Here is a 5,000-nt window from a genome sequence, read left to right as displayed (position 1 = left end):
CATGTAACCAAGACCTTCCTCAGTTGACATCTAATGCTTGCACACTAGCGTTGAAACTGGCCTTTGTGAAAGCCATGATGTCCCTCAAAACCAAAGAGAGTTGCAAGGGCTCGTCCGGGATTTGAACCCGGGACCTCTCGCACCCTAAGCGAGAATCATACCCCTAGACCAACGAGCCAGTGAAAAACAGCAGTTTCACATGGCAACACTTTCGGCAGACAAACCAGCATTCTCTGAAAAAGGCCTCTGGGTGACCCACGACGCCCTTACAAAATACCAGACAACTGTAAGGGCTTACCCATTCATTTGAACCTGGGAGCTCTCGCGGCATGAGCAAGATTCATACTCCTAGACCAGCAAGCCACTAGCCAATATGCAAGGAATATATTATGTGGCGATACTATCTGCTGACAAAGTGAAAGTATTCAAAAGACATTTTTATGAAAGCTATTATGCCCTGTAAAACACAAGACAGCAGCGAGGGATCGTCCGGGATTTGGACGATTGGACTCTCGCACCCAAAGCCAGAATCATACCACTTGACCCAAGGGCCACTGCAAGACAGCAACTTTACATAACAACACTAACTGCTGACAAACCGGCATTCTCAGAAAAAGGCCTCTGTGTAAGCCACAATACCCTTACAAAACAGAAGATATCTGTAAGGGCTCAACTGAAATTTGAACCTGGGAGCTCTCACGGCATAAGCGAAGATCATACTCCTAGTCGACCAGACAAGGAATGTTATATGTGGCGATACTAACTGCTGACAAACTGGAATTCTTCGAAAGAAGGTTTTATGAAAGCCATATTGCCCTGTAAAACACATGACACCTGCAAGGGCTCGTCCGGGATTTGAACCCGGGACCTCTCGCACCCAAAGCGAGAATCATACCCCTAGACCAACGAGCCACTAAAGCTTGACATTTTCACATGGAACCAGCAGCAGCAGATGGTCAGAATTCTTTATTTAAAAATTGAGTCAGAACGTAATTTCAGAAGCTCAAGTGTTGAAGTCAGGCTTGTGCGTCAGATGGACCCGGGGCTTCTCCTGCCCAAAACAAGATTCGCAGCCCTAGAACGACAAGTTGAGTCACCTTAAAATTGCTGTTGTTTTTGTCCACTAGCTTCAGTGAGGTAAATTGATCTTATCCATTTCACAGATTTAAGCTGCATGGCAAAAACACATAACATTATGTAAGTCGTTGTTGGAGGAGGATCGTGATAGCATCAAATAGCTATGTCAGCACCTAGTATCATAACCACTCACTAATTGGTGTGATTAAAATTGGTCTCATTCATTTATTTCACTGATTTGAAGCTGTAAGGAAAGAAGGAAAAGGTTCCACCGAGATTTGAACTTGGATCACTGGATTCAAAGTCCAGAGTGCTAACCATTACACCACGGAACCAAGACCTTCCTCAGTTGACATCTAATGCTTGCACACTAGCGTTGAAACTGGCCTTTGTGAAAGCCATGATGTCCCTCAAAACCAAAGAGAGTTGCAAGGGCTCGTCCGGGATTTGAACCCGGGACCTCTCGCACCCTAAGCGAGAATCATACCCCTACACCAACGAGCCAGTGAAAAACAGCAGCTTCACATGGCAACACTTTCGGCAGACAAACCAGCATTCTCTGAAAAAGGCCTCTGGGTGACCCACGACGCCCTTACAAAATACCAGACAACTGTAAGGGCTTACCCATTCATTTGAACCTGGGAGCTCTCGCGGCATGAGCAAGATTCATACTCCTAGACCAGCAAGCCACTAGCCAATATGCAAGGAATATATTATGTGGCGATACTATCTGCTGACAAAGTGAAAGTATTCAAAAGACATTTTTATGAAAGCTATTATGCCCTGTAAAACACAAGACAGCAGCGAGGGATCGTCCGGGATTTGGACGATTGGACTCTCGCACCCAAAGCCAGAATCATACCACTTGACCCAAGGGCCACTGCAAGACAGCAACTTTACATAACAACACTAACTGCTGACAAACCGGCATTCTCAGAAAAAGGCTTCTGTGTAAGCCACAATACCCTTACAAAACAGAAGATATCTGTAAGGGCTCAACTGAAATTTGAACCTAGGAGCTCTCACGGCATGAGCGAAGATCATACTCCTAGTCCACCAGACAAGGAATGTTATATGTGGCAATACTAACTGCTGACAAACTGGAATTCTTCGAAAGAAGGTTTTATGAAAGCCATATTGCCCTGTAAAACACATGACACCTGCAAGGGCTCGTCCGGGATTTGAACCCGGGACCTCTCGCACCCAAAGCGAGAATCATACCCCTAGACCAACGAGCCACTAAAGCTTGACATTTTCACATGGAACCAGCAGCAGCAGATGGTCAGAATTCTTTATTTAAAAATTGAGTCAGAACGTAATTTCAGAAGCTCAAGTGTTGAAGTCGGGCTTGTGCGTCAGATGGACCCGGGGCTTCTCCTGCCCAAAACAAGATTCGCAGCCCTAGAACGACAAGTTGAGTCACTTGTTTGCCTTAAAATTGCTGTTGTTTTTGTCCACTAGCTTCAGTGAGGTAAATTGATCTTATCCATTTCACAGATTTAAGCTGCATGGCAAAAAAACATAACATTATGTAAGTCGTTGTTGGAGGAGGATCGTGATAGCATCAAATAGCTATGTCAGCACCTAGTATCACAACCACTCACTAATTGGTGTGATTAAAATTGGTCTCATTCATTTATTTCACTGATTTGAAGCTGTAAGGAAAGAAGGAAAAGGTTCCACCGAGATTTGAACTCGGATCACTGGATTCAAAGTCCAGAGTGCTAACCATTACACCATGGAACCAAGACCTTCCTCAGTTGACATCTAATGCTTGCACACTAGCGTTGAAACTGTTCTTTGTGAAAGCCATGATGTCCCTCAAAACCAAAGAGAGTTGCAAGGGCTCATCCAGGATTTGAACCCGGGACCTCTCGCACCCTAAGCGAGAATCATACCCCTAGACCAACGAGCCAGTGAAAAACAGCAGCTTCACATGGCAACACTTTCGGCAGACAAACCAGCATTCTCTGAAAAAGGCCTCTGGGTGACCCACGACGCCCTTACAAAATACCAGACAACTGTAAGGGCTTACCCATTCATTTGAACCTGGGAGCTCTCGCGGCATGAGCAAGATTCATACTCCTAGACCAGCAAGCCACTAGCCAATATGCAAGGAATATATTATGTGGCGATACTATCTGCTGACAAAGTGAAAGTATTCAAAAGACATTTTTATGAAAGCTATTATGCCCTGTAAAACACAAGACAGCAGCGAGGGATCGTCCGGGATTTGGACGATTGGACTCTCGCACCCAAAGCCAGAATCATACCACTTGACCCAAGGGCCACTGCAAGACAGCAACTTTACATAACAACACTAACTGCTGACAAACCGGCATTCTCAGAAAAAGGCCTCTGTGTAAGCCACAATACCCTTACAAAACAGAAGATATCTGTAAGGGCTCAACTGAAATTTGAACCTGGGAGCTCTCACGGCATGAGCGAAGATCATACTCCTAGTCCACCAGACAAGGAATGTTATATGTGGCGATACTAACTGCTGACAAACTGGAATTCTTCGAAAGAAGGTTTTATGAAAGCCATATTGCCCTGTAAAACACATGACACCTGCAAGGGCTCGTCCGGGATTTGAACCCGGGACCTCTCGCACCCAAAGCAAGAATCATACCCCTAGACCAACGAGCCACTAAAGCTTGACATTTTCACATGGAACCAGCAGCAGCAGATGGTCAGAATTCTTTATTTAAAAATTGAGTCAGAACGTAATTTCAGAAGCTCAAGTGTTGAAGTCAGGCTTGTGCGTCAGATGGACCTGGGGCTTCTCCTGCCCAAAACAAGATTCGCAGCCCTAGAACGACAAGTTGAGTCACCTTAAAATTGCTGTAGTTTTTGTCCACTAGCTTCAGTGAGGTAAATTGATCTTATCCATTTCACAGATTTAAGCTGCATGGCAAAAACACATAACATTATGTAAGTCGTTGTTGGAGGAGGATCGTGATAGCATCAAATAGCTATGTCAGCACCTAGTATCACAACCACTCACTAATTGGTGTGATTAAAATTGGTCTCATTCATTTATTTCACTGATTTGAAGCTGTAAGGAAAGAAGGAAAAGGTTCCACCGAGATTTGAACTCGGATCACTGGATTCAAAGTCCAGAGTGCTAACCATTACACCACGGAACCAAGACCTTCCTCAGTTGACATCTAATGCTTGCACACTAGCGTTGAAACTGGCCTTTGTGAAAGCCATGATGTCCCTCAAAACCAAAGAGAGTTGCAAGGGCTCGTCCGGGATTTGAACCCGGGACCTCTCGCACCCTAAGCGAGAATCATACCCCTAGACCAACGAGCCAGTGAAAAACAGCAGCTTCACATGGCAACACTTTCGGCAGACAAACCAGCATTCTCTGAAAAAGGCCTCTGGGTGACCCACGACGCCCTTACAAAATACCAGACAACTGTAAGGGCTTACCCATTCATTTGAACCTGGGAGCTCTCGCGGCATGAGCAAGATTCATACTCCTAGACCAGCAAGCCACTAGCCAATATGCAAGGAATATATTATGTGGCGATACTATCTGCTGACAAAGTGAAAGTATTCAAAAGACATTTTTATGAAAGCTATTATGCCCTGTAAAACACAAGACAGCAGCGAGGGATCGTCCGGGATTTGGACGATTGGACTCTCGCACCCAAAGCCAGAATCATACCACTTGACCCAAGGGCCACTGCAAGACAGCAACTTTACATAACAACACTAACTGCTGACAAACCGGCATTCTCAGAAAAAGGCCTCTGTGTAAGCCACAATACCCTTACAAAACAGAAGATATCTGTAAGGGCTCAACTAAAATTTGAACCTGGGAGCTCTCACGGCATAAGCGAAGATCATACTCCTAGTCGACCAGACAAGGAATGTTATATGTGGCTATACTAACTGCTGACAAACTGGAATTC

General features: G+C 45.0%; 11 non-coding genes across 11 annotated transcripts in view; all 11 read right to left on the bottom strand.

Annotated features, from left to right (window-relative positions):
* The window catches only part of trnaq-uug (transfer RNA glutamine (anticodon UUG)), a 72-nt gene extending 63 nt beyond the window's left edge, over positions 1–9 (bottom strand). The window contains exon 1 of the tRNA in view: positions 1–9. This exon is cut by the window's left edge and continues 63 nt beyond it. This is a non-coding gene — a tRNA (tRNA-Gln).
* Positions 10–106: 97 nt separating this feature from the next.
* On the bottom strand, positions 107–178 carry trnap-agg (transfer RNA proline (anticodon AGG)). The gene has a single exon. It is a non-coding gene; the product is annotated as a tRNA-Pro (tRNA).
* A 662-nt stretch (positions 179–840) lies between these two features.
* trnap-ugg (transfer RNA proline (anticodon UGG)) lies at positions 841–912 on the bottom strand. Its single transcript has one exon. It is a non-coding gene; the product is annotated as a tRNA-Pro (tRNA).
* A 428-nt stretch (positions 913–1,340) lies between these two features.
* Positions 1,341–1,412, bottom strand: trnaq-uug (transfer RNA glutamine (anticodon UUG)). Its single transcript has one exon. It is a non-coding gene; the product is annotated as a tRNA-Gln (tRNA).
* Positions 1,413–1,509: 97 nt separating this feature from the next.
* Positions 1,510–1,581, bottom strand: trnap-agg (transfer RNA proline (anticodon AGG)). The gene has a single exon. It is a non-coding gene; the product is annotated as a tRNA-Pro (tRNA).
* Positions 1,582–2,243: 662 nt separating this feature from the next.
* On the bottom strand, positions 2,244–2,315 carry trnap-ugg (transfer RNA proline (anticodon UGG)). Its single transcript has one exon. It is a non-coding gene; the product is annotated as a tRNA-Pro (tRNA).
* Positions 2,316–2,751: 436 nt separating this feature from the next.
* trnaq-uug (transfer RNA glutamine (anticodon UUG)) lies at positions 2,752–2,823 on the bottom strand. Its single transcript has one exon. It is a non-coding gene; the product is annotated as a tRNA-Gln (tRNA).
* A 97-nt stretch (positions 2,824–2,920) lies between these two features.
* Positions 2,921–2,992, bottom strand: trnap-agg (transfer RNA proline (anticodon AGG)). The gene has a single exon. It is a non-coding gene; the product is annotated as a tRNA-Pro (tRNA).
* Positions 2,993–3,654: 662 nt separating this feature from the next.
* On the bottom strand, positions 3,655–3,726 carry trnap-ugg (transfer RNA proline (anticodon UGG)). Its single transcript has one exon. It is a non-coding gene; the product is annotated as a tRNA-Pro (tRNA).
* A 428-nt stretch (positions 3,727–4,154) lies between these two features.
* On the bottom strand, positions 4,155–4,226 carry trnaq-uug (transfer RNA glutamine (anticodon UUG)). The gene has a single exon. It is a non-coding gene; the product is annotated as a tRNA-Gln (tRNA).
* A 97-nt stretch (positions 4,227–4,323) lies between these two features.
* On the bottom strand, positions 4,324–4,395 carry trnap-agg (transfer RNA proline (anticodon AGG)). Its single transcript has one exon. It is a non-coding gene; the product is annotated as a tRNA-Pro (tRNA).
* Between the last annotated feature and the right edge of the window lie 605 nt (positions 4,396–5,000).

This window comes from Danio rerio, chromosome 13 (genome assembly GCF_049306965.1).
Source record: "Danio rerio strain Tuebingen ecotype United States chromosome 13, GRCz12tu, whole genome shotgun sequence".
Taxonomy (NCBI): domain Eukaryota; kingdom Metazoa; phylum Chordata; class Actinopteri; order Cypriniformes; family Danionidae; genus Danio; species Danio rerio.
This window is presented reverse-complemented; position numbering and strand designations above follow the sequence as displayed.